Source organism: Somniosus microcephalus, chromosome 11 (genome assembly GCF_052327205.1).
Source record: "Somniosus microcephalus isolate GS21.2 chromosome 11, FLI_Smic_1.0, whole genome shotgun sequence".
NCBI lineage: Eukaryota > Metazoa > Chordata > Chondrichthyes > Squaliformes > Somniosidae > Somniosus > Somniosus microcephalus.
In genome coordinates this window covers 201,091,838-201,107,042 of record NC_140997.1, presented here as the reverse complement: position 1 = coordinate 201,107,042, position 15,205 = coordinate 201,091,838, and the positions used below count along the sequence as shown (strand labels likewise).

The following is a 15,205-nucleotide window of genomic DNA, read 5'->3' as shown; positions in this document are numbered from 1 at the left end:
GAGGAGAGAGGGGGGAAGGGAGAGGAGAGAGGGGGGAAGGGAGAGGAGAGAGGGGGGAAGGGAGAGGAGAGAGGGGGGAAGGAGAGAGGGGAGGAAGGGAGAGGAGAGAGGGGGGGAAGGGAGAGGAGAGAGGGGGGAAGGGAGAGGAGAGAGGGGGGAAGGGAGAGGAGAGAGGGGGGAAGGGAGAGGAGAGAGGGGGGAAGGGAGAGGAGAGAGGGGGGAAGGGAGAGGAGAGAGGGGGGAAGGAGAGAGGGGAGGAAGGGAGAGGAGAGAGGGGAGGAAGGGAGAGGAGAGAGGGGGGGAAGGGAGAGGAGAGAGGGGGGAAGGGAGAGGAGAGAGGGGGGAAGGGAGAGGAGAGAGGGGGGAAGGAGAGAGGGGAGGAAGGGAGAGGAGAGAGGGGGGGAAGGGAGAGGAGAGAGGGGGAAGGGAGAGGAGAGCGAGAGGAGAGCGAGAGGAGAGCCTCTCAATCGAACTTGGCATTGGGCCTTTTAAAAACAAACTTAACATTGCTACTGTACCTACACTGTACCCAATTAAAAATGATCAGTTGATAGATCTGGATCAAGAATAGCTGGTTTCAAAAATATATTGCATATTAAAGAGAGCTATAAACCTAAATCTTGAATTGTAACTATTACATACTTTACCAGTTAGTTCCTGTCCAGTGAATAAAAAGTTACATTTAAAACTAAGAATTACATCAAACAAGAAAAGATTTGTACAAACAATTTGAAATAAATGATACTTAAAACCGTTTCCTGAAGTAGCCATAATTGTTTCTTGTGTAAGACATTACAAGTAGCAGATGAGTGAATTACACAATGCATTACTTTTTCTACCACATAATAGTACTTATTTGGCCAAGTTCCTTTCCCTTTAACTAGACAGCATGTTAATTTAACATGCAGGAAGAGCAGGTCAGCCACTTACTAATATTAAACAATTTAAGATGACCTAACCCTACCCACAGTACTGCAAGAATTTCCTTTCTGCTCAGGTCTGCAACCTGCTTTAATAGTAAAAACAGTTAACAGTCAGGGAGGTCTCAGTCAATCATGTGAGTTTGCATGTCAGAAACTTATTGCACAATTCTGGGTATGGATATGACATTAAGAAGGGTCAAACAAGCAATTATAATTATGTAAAATTCTGAATTAATAAGGCCTTAGAGGAAAAGCCATTATCAAACAGGAAAAATTAAGCCTCTGTTCATGTTCACATACTACATGAATCTTTCCATTTCACTTAAAATCTTGTACATTCATTGCTAAACAGCTTGCCTCACTTTAAATATTGGATTTGTGGCTGTAATGAAATAGATTTAATAGAGTCCAGACTGAGTAGTTGTTCTCCCTCCTCTTCCTCCTCCTCCACCCACCCCGTCCAATATTGGCTGGGGGGTCCTTCCTTCTCAATTCATTATACTTGCTCCTAAATAGATTATTTGATTTTACAGCAAACCTTAAATTTCCTTTGAAGAAGTTTCACTGAATTTCATGGAAAATTCGAGAGGGATCAATACTTGCACACATTAAACAAAATGCTTCATAGAATAAAGCAGTGGATCGTTGAGGTTAATGATGGCCGTGTGAATAAGATCCTAGGCTAATTCTGGCTTGGTCTGTGTAGAGAACTGAACCATCACAAAAACCATCAAAATCTCTTTCCCTAGGCAGAGAAAATTAGCATTATTACTCAAAGTCTTATCCTTAATGAGGAAAGATTCCAGCCATAATTGCATGCAATTAAAAAAGGTTAATAATACTCACCACATATGTGGAATTACTATCCACTGCACCTAGTGTTCACATGGCTGAAGGGGCCTAAAGAGAGAATGAGTACTGCGTTACACAAGGGCCACTGAATAGATATTTACACACACAATTATCTGTGAAGAGAAATTTTGAAAGCTGGGACCCTTTACTATCCATAGTGGGTAAATAGATTGTTTTTAAGCTATGGCACCTTGCATAGGTCCAATGTACAAATATCAAATCAACTGCATCTTGACATTTAAATATAAATCTTTTATACCTTGTGTGACTGTGAGGGAATAAGCCATAATTCAGAAAAATACACCATCCTATAATTTGACATTATTAATACATGATATACTGGGTTTAAAAATCTAAAGCCTCCGAGACACAGGCTGCAAACAGAAATACAGGCTTCTGAGATAAAGATCAGTTGTTTAACAAAGTTGTAAAAAACAAACAAGCTTTGAAATGGGAATTAGTTAAATATACTAAAACAATGACCGCAGCACGGTGGCATAGTGGTTAGCACTGTTGCCTCACAGCGCCAGGGACCCGGGTTCAAATCCGGCCTCGGGTGACTGTCTGTGTGGAGTTTGCACATTCTCCCCGTGTTTGCGTGGGTTTCCTCCGGGTGCTCCGGTTTCCTCCCACAGTCCAAAGATGTGCGGGTTAGGTTGATTGGCCATGATAAAAAAAATTGACCCTTAGTGTTAGGGGGGGATTAAATACATGGGGTTATGGGGATAGGGCTTGGGTGGGATGGCTGTCGGTGTAGGGACCGGGTGCTAGGGTTTGGATGATCAGCCATGATCTCGTTGAATGGCAGAGCAGGCTCGAAGGGCCAAATGGCCTACTCCTGCTCCTATCTTCTATGTTTCTATGTTTCTATTGAAATGGCAGTTTGGCGATTCCAGAGGGTCTGGAGTTTGGGAACAACACAATGGAAGACCCAGTTTAAGGTGTTATAAGCTAACACGTTGAACAGAAACACAAACATTAAAAAAGCGGCATGTGCCTTTGAAAAGGTGACATCAAGTAAAAGAAACACCTGCTGGTCAAATAGTTTTTATGTTCAACTTGGAAGACAGGAAACAGAAGATTAAATATGCAACCAATTGAGATAGCTAGAAAACAAGTAAACACTCAAAGTGTCTTTAATTTACATAGTAAATATGATACCAGCAGGAACACTTTGAAGATAGGACTTCAATAGATGTGCCAAGCAATTACATTGTGTTTGTATTGAACTTGGAGCAGTTAGGAGACTCAACATCTGCTAAAACCAGTAAAGCCAATATTAAGAATTGAATGAAAGCATTGTATAAGAATGGCATCAAACAGAAACCATTGCTGTCATATTGTTTTTATGATAGTTTTTGGAACACCTAAAGGTAGAGACATAATTATGCATGCAATAGTTGAATTGACAGTAAGATAGAAAGCATTCAACAGAGGTATCAATAAAGACAATTAGCTTACATCAGCAGAGAACTTCAAAGAATAAACCACTGCAAAAAGGGTATAAAAATAAGAGCTTTTCAAACAGAAAGTCAGAACTCGCTGAACGGGCCAAGCATTTCTTAACTTTACAGGCACCATCTGTACGTTTTTAACTTTGAGTCTCGGGTAATCAAAGTAATTGATTTTGGTGGATGTTCTGGATTTAGAAATAAGTAAGAAATGTAACGAAGTAAAGATTTGAGAATAAGGATCTCTGAGAAATAAGAAATGTAAGCTATTTGTATTTTGAATTGTTAAAGTTGCGACTGAATCAACAGCTGTTAAATGAATGTCGGCTCTTAAATAAAACTATATTTTTTAGAATTGTCAGAGTATTTCTGTATAAACTCGCAAACCCAATTTCTGTACACTCTTTTGTAAGGAGTTGCAGAATTCTGGGGGGTATTCCGGACCCTCATAATATCCAGAAGGTTACAGTCTAGTTAAACTTATTAAAAGTGCTATCTGGAGGACAGTAACATCTTCAGTCGTTCCTTTCCTTTAGGGAGAGATAGCCTGAACCTTTAGACCTATTTAAGCATCTTATGGAATTCGGCTATCTCTAACTTAAGTTGAAGGTGAACGTCTGGGGAATATGCCTGATCTGGGGTAGCCCGAGACAGGGCTAGGACTTGTAATTATCCCTTCATGACTGTACAGGAGCAGTATACTTGACTTTAGATTAACAGTGTACAACTTAATGATCCAATTAAGGATTTCTGCTTGAGATTGAAGAATGGTCAGACGCTTAAAAGATTTTAGTTCAGCGAAGGTAATCGCAATTTTGAGCTCTGGTTCGGATAAATTTCTCCACCCTCCATCCCTCATAATCCCTTTTCAGTCATGATCTCCGTTTCCTTTCTCTATTGATCATCATTTAATCTCACTACTGGTCAATATGACAACTAAAGCTTTGGGCAGCTGTGCCTTTACCTTCTTGAATCTTCAAAGCTGAAGAGCTCTGCTTTGTATAGTCTGGATCAGGTGGTGTGTGTTTATTACATCTGTCCCTGTACAGAACACTTTCTAGGAAATGGGGTCAGGCTGCTGATGGGCAGAACAACACAGCCACAGTGAGCTCAATTATTGTTGCTTCAAGATGGTGGACCAGACAGTAGCACAGGAATAGTTGTACTTCGGGGGGGGGGGGCGGGGAAAGTGGAAGTTTTTAGTATAAATTTAATGTTTCACACGGTTAACACCAGCAATTCAAAAGAAAGATTTACCACTTCGAAAGATAAATCAAAACAAACTATACACTGTCACCTGACTGGAATGAACTTATTAGGGCACAAATATGTTCACTCTCACAAGGTGTTTTACAAATAATTTGATGCCCATTTATAAAGAAGCTTGCGGAAGTTGATGCCAAGCAGTTCTCACAAACTCTTATTTACTAGGAAGCACCAACCAAACAAGGGAATAAGTTGCCCATTTACTAGAAATTGTCGTGCACCCATGGAAATCCACATCTTCAATTAAAAGAAACCCTATCACTCTTTCACCTAGATTCCAAAAAAGGTGATCAGCTTCCTTGCAAATCCAGAACAGGGCAATCTCTCACAATAACTCTCACCCTCCATCTGTGGGATACTGAAGATTTCAGATGGATTGTGTGACGGTATTCATAGCCATGTTGTTCAGTCAGATTTCATGACTTCCACTTGTTACGCCAATTTGTCAGTCAGGTTTATTTAAAGAGGAGAAAGCAGCATGCACTTTCAGAGACTAGATTAGAAATTCTGGAAGACAGTTAAAAGCCATCTCATTTTAAGTCAAGATGACCTACTGATGTAGGGAAGAGTGGTGTGTTTTTATTTTGCATTATTAGACAAAGATAGGTTGTACTGATTAGATAAGTTAGCCCAATCATAACTGCTGCTCAGTATGCTCTATTTACTGTGAGGGGGAAAGCAGCTCATCAGTTCATATTTTTTTAATTGGTAGAATTTTAAAGGGGATGCAGGAACATGCGAGACCTGGGGGTATACATGCACAATTTATTTTTGCTGTATGGCTCATCAAATTTGTTTATTTAGGAGCAAGTATAATGGAGAAGGAAGCCCCCCCACCCCCCACCCTCCCCAATCCCAGCCAAGCCAATATTGGAGGGGGGGGGGGGTGAAGGAGGAAGAGGAGGGAGAACTACTACTCAGTCTGGACTCTACTAAACCTTAGAGCAGAGAAGGTTAAGAGGAGGTTTGACAGAAGTGTTCAAAATCATGAAGGGTTTCGGTAGAGTAAATAAGGAGAAACTGTTTCCAGTGGCAGAAGAGTCGGTAACCAGAGGTCACAGATTTACGGTAATTGGCAAAAGAACCAGAGGTGACATTGGGGGGGGGGGGGGGGCGGGGGAAAATGATGTAGCGAGTTGTCCTGATCTGGAATGCACTGCCTGAAAGGGTGGTGGAGGCAAACTCAATCATGGCTTTCAAACAGATTTGATCGAACTTTCAAAAAGGAATTGGATAAATACTTGAAGAGGAAACATTTGCAGGGCGATGGAGAAAGAGCTGGGGAGTGAGACTAATTGGAAAGCTCCTTCAAAGAGCCGGCACAGGCACGATGGGCTGAATGGCCTCCTTCTGTGCTGTATCATTCTATGATCCCATGTATCAAGCTTCATCTCACCTAGTGTTTGCTTGGTCTGTCTTCGGAGAGACTGAAGAAATACGCGGCAAAAGACACGTATCAAATTCAAATTACAAGGGGGCACTTTTGTTGCACTCCCTTCCCCCAAATTAAGCAAGTACATATAGGACAGTGCGATTCAACTCCCTTAAGATAAAAACAAACATTCAGACCGCTTATGGAAGAGACCAATAGCACGGAACCCAAGAAGGTATCGATGGCAGACCCAAATTCATAGCTTAAAAAGCAATCAAGAAAGCCCAAGAAACTGATTACCAGAGATGTAAACAGTAGAGAAACATTTATAGTAAATAGAGAGAACAGTGAATAAGGTAATCTAAAGTGACTTCACTTCTGGTATTATATTCCCCTTCACCGGTATGTCTACACAAATCAGATTAGCATTTACCAAAGTGAGAATGGAAATGTTAATTTATTTTAGGCTACATTAAAAAAAAGTTTAATTCTATATTCCTCTCCACATAACTTAAAGCCCCTGTATCCTCCTTGGCACTCTTCTTTGAACCCTCATTTGTATCAATATCCTTTTGAATAGATTCAATGCATCAATATTCTTTTCTACATTCAAAAGAATATTGCCATATTCCAACATAGTGATCTATACAGGATTAAAATAACCTGTTTTAGTTTAGTGAAATTCCTTTGAAATGCATCCCAAAATTCAATTAGCCTTGCTGATAATAGCTTCATGTATACTGAAAATGGTTTGATCAACAGTCACCCCAAAATCCCTTTCGCTCTGTTACTGGTCAGCCTTTAAGCATGCATACGTTTCACATTTCAAAATGAATTACTTTACATCTACCTATATTAAAGCAAGGAGGTCAAAGGATCCCCCGGTAAATTTGTTCCGGGGCATGGCAAAATTTAGTCAGTCATTCATAATTCCTGGATGCAAAGGATCACCAGGCAGATGTCTCCAATTGATTGCCCATTTTTCACGTGCACTTGGGGTGATTCTGAAGCACGGGTATTTGGTGTCTGCCATTTTTTTTAAAAAGAAGCTTCCTGCAACAGGTGCATACTGCACAATATAGGATTGTTTTGTCAAACTGGATCTCACTCTTGCCATTAGAATAGTTTTTTTCCCCAAATTTCAGCTTGAACACTTTCAACTTCTTTTTGATTAGTTCGATGTGCTCTCCTAGTGAGAAGAGCAAGCATGTTTCTGGTGGGCTGGCAAAGCCCAATCACCAGTCTGAATAAAACAGCAAATTTACCAACATTAAAAACAAATTTGCCATTCCTTTGTCCATCAGCTTAACTGGTCCAGGTCTCTGGATACCAGCAAATGCTCTTATACTTGCCTCATTACTTTGCATCATCAGCACATTTTGTAATATCATAAGTACCCTCCTTCAAGTAGTTAATAAATGTTTTCAGCAGTGGACCCAGAACAGATCCCTTGCATAACTCCACGAATAGTTGTTCCACAGACAACGTTTTTGCTTTCATCACCCCCTTGTGCTTTCATTGTCAAATTTGTTTTCAATTCAACCAGCTGACTATTAATTAATTCCACAAGTTTCTTTATAAGGCTGTAAATTAACAAAAAATCCTCCTTAAAATGGAATAGAAGAGGCATCCATTTAAATGATTCTTGTACTTACAATTTTTAAATATATTCTACAGCATTTGAGAATGTATTCAACTTCTGGACCACACACAGCAAAGCAGCCTAGATACTACGCCCCTCAACACTAAATTTGAGACAATCGGGGTTCTGTAAATCCAAGCTCTAGCTTTGAAACAGTATTTCTTCAAATATTGGAAGCTCAATTTGGTTCAGATCATTTAATACTGTAAATTATGTGTCTGGGAAGGCACTGACCATTACCTGTCACAACACCTGTGGTTGAACATGCTGGGTCAGACACCGGTCATCTGAACTGGACAAATTCAGAAAAAATGTGAATAAAATGAAATCATCCCAATTCGCATCGGAAAGAGATTTTGACATATTCATCGCTACTCTGTACCTACCTGCACACAAGTGCATTTCTTCAATACAGTTTTGATCCAATTACATCTGATTGAATAGTCGGGTGCAATACTCAATGCTAAAAAACAACCCAATTTTAACATGCAATAATATTTTTTATGGCAAAGTTATTACAGCATCCTACATGATTTGCTCAATGCATGAGAAAAATGTTTTTCTACAAGGCCTAGGTTTTTTTTGTTTTTATAATGTAAATTGTAATTATGCTTGTGCTCCTAATATCCATTTTACCCCAACTTGCTTGTATTAATAGTAATGTATAAATCAAATTGAAATTGGAAAAACCTGTGGTTTTACTTCAGGATCCAGTGAGGTGGTCCGATGCTCAAAGCTATTCCTGCTTTTCAACCATACTGAAGTACTTAGGACTCTCATAAAGACCCTAATTCATACAAAGTTTTGAAATGGGTCAGTCAGTAATTAGCACACATGGCTCTGGCCAAAAAAATAAACTCTCCCTTTACTTGTACAGATTGACAGTAAAAGAGCTTGCATCTGTTTAGTGGATAATTATGCCACACCTTTGTAGCCCCAATTCAGTAAGGGTTATATTCAATGTGCTTCAAACAATTCACACCAAGACCTAAAAACAACTCTGGTTATTTTCCATAATGTGTGCTATGCTTTAAAATGCAATCCAAAAGGGCCGATTCTGCAAATCACTCTGGCATTAATATTTGCAAGAATACAGAAACCTTTGTTAAAAAATTCTAAAAAGGTAATTTTTTAGACTGAGTAATTGCATCAATTTTGAAATCATTTGGAAATTTTGCCCAGACATTTTTTGGATTTACAGCTATAATATTGCCGATACAATAGGAAAATACTGCAGATGCTGGAAATCTGAAATAATAACAGAAAATGCTGGAAACACTCAGCAGGTCAGGTAGCATCTGTGCCAATATAGGTTATACAGTCAAAACTATTTGCACCACCCGGTATGTTTGTTAGCGTCAAATTTTACAAAAATATAAATTTTTCTTCAACAAGATTTCATTGACTAAAACTATTGGCCCAGAACTTGCGGTGGGCAATAACAGCGAACGAACACCTCTTTGAAACTGACTGCAACTTCAGGATGTAGCACATGCGCATCCTAATGCAGAAATCCTGAAGCTGCGGTGAGTCATTCACTGCTCCGACACTGGCTGCACTGTGGTTTCCGCACCAACCCACCCCCCGCCATAGCCAGCAATCAGTGAAACTGATGAAAACTTGGGCTTTTCGCTGTAATATCGTTGTTAAATATCCCCGTTAAAAGTTGGACCCTTTTGGATTAGGTGTTATAGCCCTGAAAAACTAATTTTAATTTTGTGGAGTGTCAAATTTATCCATTTTATTAAAAATCAAAATTAAGAAACTTTTTTTTTTTTTTAAAGTTTGTTCATCTTCATTTCAGGTTTATCTTTTCCCCATGTGAGAGCCCCAATCGTTACTCTAATATTTTTAAAAAGTTAGAATCAAAAGAGCTTACTCACTTCCTGGTTCCCGATCTGTGAAAATTCTGCATTTTGATTGGCTGCTTAGACGGCTTGTTGAGGTCACAACAGCTCGCGTTAGGGATTCCCCATTAACTTCCACGGATTCCAACTGCACGTCGGAAAAGCCAAACTTCTCGCCACAGCGCTCGCGAGATCTTTGTGGAAAGATTACTTCAGGGCCTTTGCTTCGCCACTGACCGCAAATTACAGGCCAGTATTTGTTACAATGCAATAGTGATGCTGAAATTGCTATTAAAATGCTCCATAAAACCCTTTACTGCATTTATTTATTGTATCATTAGAACACATGTTTGAAACACTTCTACCAATTTAAAAACAGATGCAGTTTCAGTTATCAGATCAATCTAAGGCAGGATGAAACAAAAATTAACCAAAATGCTTTTGAAAAGCTTGTGACTAATAAATCAGCGACTCAAAAATGAAAATGCATTTTTCCTTTACCCTCAAGATCGCGAAGCTAGAAAAAAAATGACCGTAATGACCTCCCACGATTATGTACTGACCGCCCCACCCCGCGCAGCTATGTACATGGCAGAATCTGGCTTAGCCGATTTTAATAGGATAAGGCAGGATCTGGCCAAAATGGACTGGGATCAGCTACTTGTAGGAAAATCCGCATCGGAGCAATGGGAGGCTTTCAGAAGGGAGATTGAGATCATACAATGGCAACATGTTCCCGTAAAGGTCAAGGGTGGTTCCAAAAACCACAGGGAACCTTGGATGTCAGGGGATATACGAGAATGGATTAGGAAAAAAAGGAGGGCTTTTGGTAGATACAAAAGGCTAAAGACGGAGGAAGCCCTAGAGGAGTACAAAAAGTGCAGGGGGATACTTAAAAAAGAAATTAGGAGATCAAGGAGGGGCCATGAAATAACACTGGCGAGCAAAATAAAGGAAAATCCGAAGATGTTTTATAAGTATATTAAGGGTAAGAGGATAACTAGGGAAAAAATAGGGCCCATTAGGGACAAAAGTGGCAATCTATGTGTGGAGCCGGAAGATGTAGGAGGGGTTCTAAATGAATTTTTTGCATCTGTTTTCACTATGGAGAAGGACGATGTAGACATAGAAATCGGGCGGGGGGACTGTGATATGCTCGAACATATTAACATCGAGAGGGAGGAGGTATTGGCGGTTTTAGCTGGCCTAAAAATGGATAAATCCCCAGGCCCGGATGAAATGTATCCCAGGCTGCTGTGTGAGGCAAAGGAGGAGATTGCGGGGGCTCTAACACATATATTCAGGACCTCTCTGGCCACAGGGGATGTGCCAGAGGACTGGAGAACCGCTAATGTAGTACCATTATTCAAGAAGGGTAGTAGGGAAAAACCGGGGAACTACAGGCCAGTGAGCCTAACATCAGTGGTAGGAAAATTATTGGAAAAAATCCTGAGGGACAAAATTTGTCTCCACTTGGAGAGGCAAGGATTAATCAGGGATAGTCAACATGGCTTTGTCAAGGGAAGATCATGTCTGACTAATTTGATTGAATTTTTTGAGGGGGTGACTAGGTGTGTGGATGAGGGTAACGCAGTGGATGTGGTATACATGGATTTCAGTAAGGCCTTCGATAAAGTCCCGCACAGGAGACTGGTCAAGAGGGTAAGAGCCCATGGAATCCAGGGTGCCTTGGCACATTGGATACAAAACTGGCTTAGTGGCAGAAGGCAGAGGGTGATGGTCGAAGGTTGTTTTTGTGACTGGAAGCCTGTGGCCAGTGGGGTACCACAGGGATCGGTGCTGGGTCCCTTGCTGTTTGTGGTCTACATTAATGACTTGGATATGAATGTAAAGGGTATGATCAGTAAGTTCGCGGATGATACAAAAATTGGTAGGGTGGTAAATAGCGAGGAGGGTAGCCTCAGTCTGCAGGACGATATAGATGGGTTGGTCAGATGGGCGGAACAGTGGCAAATGGAATTTAACCCAGAAAAGTGCGAGGTGATGCACTTTGGGGGGACTAACAAGGCAAAGGAATACACAATGAATGGAAAGACCCTAGGCAAGACGGAGGGTCAGAGGGATCTGGGTGTGCAAGTACACAGATCCCTGAAGGCGGCGGAACAGGTGGATAAGGTGGTAAAAAAGGCATATGGGATACTTGCCTTCATTAGCCGAGGCATTGAATATAAGAGCAAGGAGGTTATGATGGAGCTGTATAAAACACTGGTTAGGCCACAGCTGGAATACTGTGTGCAGTTCTGGTCGCCACACTACAGGAAGGATGTGATCGCGTTAGAGAGGGTGCAGAGGAGGTTCACCAGGATGTTACCAGGGCTGGAGCGCTTCAGCTATGAAGAGAGACTGGGCAGATTGGGTTTGTTTTCCTTGGAGCTGAGGAGGCTGAGGGGGGACATGATTGAGGTGTACAAAATTATGAGGGGCATAGATAGGATGGATGCTGAGGAGCTTTTTCCCTTAGTAGAGGGGTCAATAACTAGGGGGCATAGATTCAAGGTAAAGGGCGGGAGGTTTAGAGGGGATTTGAGAAAGAACTTTTTCACCCAGAGGGTGGTTGGAGTCTGGAACTCACTGCCTGAAAGGGTTGTGGAGGCAGAAACCCTCACAACATTTAAGAAGCATTTGGATGTGCACTTGAAATGCCATAGCATACAAGGCTACGGGCCAAATGCTGGAATATGGGATTAGATTAGACAGGGCTTGATGGCCGGCGCGGACACGATGGGCCGAAGGGCCTCTATCCGTGCTGTATGACTCTATGACCCCCATGTTTCAATAAACCCACCGACACTAACTGGCCAAGCTCAAACATGAAAGGTACCAGTGGACCGCTGCTGTCCATGCAACCATGCCCCACCCAGCTTGAGTCACCACCTTCAGGAGAGGAAGGGAGAAAAAGGCCACCACAATGTATATTCCTTATATCGCAATTTAACACAATTATTACCAGGAATGTCCCTGTTCTCTGATTTCTCATACATCAAAAGAAGAAAAAAAGACTCTGGGCCAGAGATAACCAAATTACATGGTTAATCCAATTGTCTTATATACTAGAAAGTACTTCAGCCAATACAATAAACCTTTTTTGAATATGTACTCAATATATAATTTTCACAGCAAAACTAATCCTATGTGAACATCATTTTCCACTAACATTTGGCATAGCTAATAATAGCCATTGCTAGCACTAGAACTGAAATAAAGGTTAAAACCTCACATTAAATCACAATCATATATATCTTATAATAAAGTAACTGATGACTGAATAGGATTTTAATTCTTTAATTGAGCTTCAGGGACCATTGTGCTTCACTCTTACAATTTACACCATCAGACCCTTGATTACCTTACTACCTATTAATTACTGCCATGTATCTAATATTCTATAGTTTATATAACATACTCAGTTTGAACTTTCATTTCTCGTGTATTGCTTTTAATTAATTGCCTTTTTCTTATTATTCACTGCAAATCATCACATACCTCTAACACCAGAGCAAATGTCTTCAGTTAGAAATTGAGAGCATCTCCTGGTAGCTTACCAATGCTGACCAGGATGCCCCAGGTTCAAATCCCAGTTTGTACCAAGTTAGATCATTTCAACTCATAACACTAGGTATGTTATAATTAGCTGCAACTAGCTTGGCCTAAGATGAGCAAGGGGAGAGAAAGAGAGAATAAAATGAAATCCAGGTTCCCACTCTTGATTATCATCCAGTAACTACTGCTGCAAAGTACCCACGTGAGGACAGGATCAGGCTCCGCTGTGATGCCCCACAGTTGAATAGTTTGCCTCACTGTCTAGACTCACAATTGAAGTATAGCCACTTGGGCCATCATATCTGGAAACAAACAGCAGATTTAGGAGAAATTGGCCCTGAAATTAGGATCGGGAGCTTGCCGCGCGTGCAAGCCCCCGATGTGCACTTACCTGGCGCGCTGACATTTGAATCGTGGCCCGCATTGCATTTCCTCTCACTGGCCCGCTTGAGGTCCTGCCGCGCTGTGCGTGCGTGACCCAGCGGCGTACTTAGTGCGATGAGCCGGCTGGGATCACGTGAGCACAGGGCAACCAATGGGAGGTTGCAAAAGTTCACTCATGAGTTTGACAGTAAGAGCTGTCAAACTCATGAAAACTCCTGGCCCCAAAACACTACTTAAACCTGAAAGAAAATTTTAAAAAACATTGCACTACTTAAATGAACCATAAATAAATGTAAAAAACTATTTTAAACAATAATTTTAAAATTTGAAAAAAATTCGGGGCTAAAACTAAACTTACCTTACTGTAAATTCTTTAAAAATAATAAACCTGCGGAAATTTTTTTAATAAATTGTATTAATAGACCACTTACCTGTAAAACTAAGTACTTATGTGTGGTTTTTCAATGCGTAAAAACCGGAGGCCTTTACACATGCGCAACTCTCTAAAAATAAAGGAAATCCAAGTCGCACGCGCAGACTCCTGCGCGCACGCGTTCAGCCTCTTAACCCCTTGGGTCAGAGGAGAGGAAATGCCGGTTTTCTCCGCATGCGCTGTGCATGCTGAAAACCGGCAATTCCTCCGGGCACACGCGTGAGTACCCCGTCCGTACTCACGCGTTGGGAGAGGAATTACTGGGCCATTGTGATTGGTTTCTTTCACCTGACTTTTTTCTTACCACCTGTAATAGCTCAGCCAAGCTAGCATTCTTTATGTTGGAGCTTAAAATAGGCAAGTGGTAACAGGTTATTTGATCATGGAAGCCTTATTTTTTCTTCATGTGACAGCCAGACAGACTTCCAACAGGAATCACTAACTGGCAATCAAAAGCAAGAATCACAAAGCAAGAACTATTTCCTCCTTCTCCCGCTGCCAGCACTGTGGTAATTTAACTCGGGACAAATTTTCCTGGTCCATAAAGCTCAGTATCATACAGCATGTCCCATTGAGCCATTGGCGGAGCTCTAAGCACTTGAAAATATAACACCAAGTATCTCCAAAATTCCCACAAGGAACACATTGTCAAAGATCAAGATTGCTTTGGGGAATGGTCAGGATTTGCTCACCAATTTGAGTGGCTGTTGTGAAGCGCTTTGGGACGTTTTACCACATTAAAAGCACTATATAAATGCAAGTTGTTGTTATACTTCAAAAATGCTTTGCCCAAAGTTTATGTCCAGTGGGGTTACTTAGTACCTTGTTCATATTTAGTACCTTGTTCATATCTCCTTCATTTTGCGTATTAACATAATGACCCCTGAAATCAATTTTGGGAGTCCCCACCTGTTCTGCAGGAAGCATTACAGAGGAAAGGAATTACTTTTCGGTCCCACCCCACCTCCTCCATATAAGGTATTGCATTATAACTACACATTCACAGTACAAATTCATGTTATGGGAACTCCATAGAGGATTCTTTAGAACTTGGAAGAAGTTGGCATCTATCAATTAACCTTCTGTCTATATATGGATTGGTCAGATTATACTTGGAGTACGGTGTACAATTGTGATTGCAGCTGTGGTCGTACTTATACGGAGATCCATAATCCCTGAAGAATTCTACTGCTGGTTATTAGTGGGTCCGTTTTGTAAAGTCCGCGCCTCAATAATACACGGACTTCGGGAGAACAATTAAACAGGTATTTTACTGAACAGAGGGTAACGTCAGACTGAAGTACAGAAGCCTGCTAGGGCCTTTTATACAGGGGTGGTCACTGCCGGTACTGCAGTATAAAATCAGTTCTTCTCTTAAAAAGGTACATACAAAACAATTCCTCCCCTTTTAGATAAACAGTACATAACATTCATTTAACAACTAAATAATAACTAATTACAATTTTCTCAGTAA

General features: G+C 41.0%; 1 long non-coding RNA gene across 1 annotated transcript in view; it reads right to left on the bottom strand.

Moving 5' to 3' along the window:
* Positions 1 to 757: 757 nt before the first annotated feature.
* The window catches only part of LOC147111123 (uncharacterized), a 51,327-nt gene continuing 36,879 nt past the window's right edge, over positions 758 to 15,205 (bottom strand). The window contains exons 2-3 of the long non-coding RNA XR_015080114.1: positions 1,770 to 1,823; positions 758 to 1,668 (exon numbers count right to left, since the gene is read on the bottom strand). This is a non-coding gene — a long non-coding RNA (uncharacterized LOC147111123). The remainder of the gene's footprint in view (positions 1,669 to 1,769; positions 1,824 to 15,205) is intronic.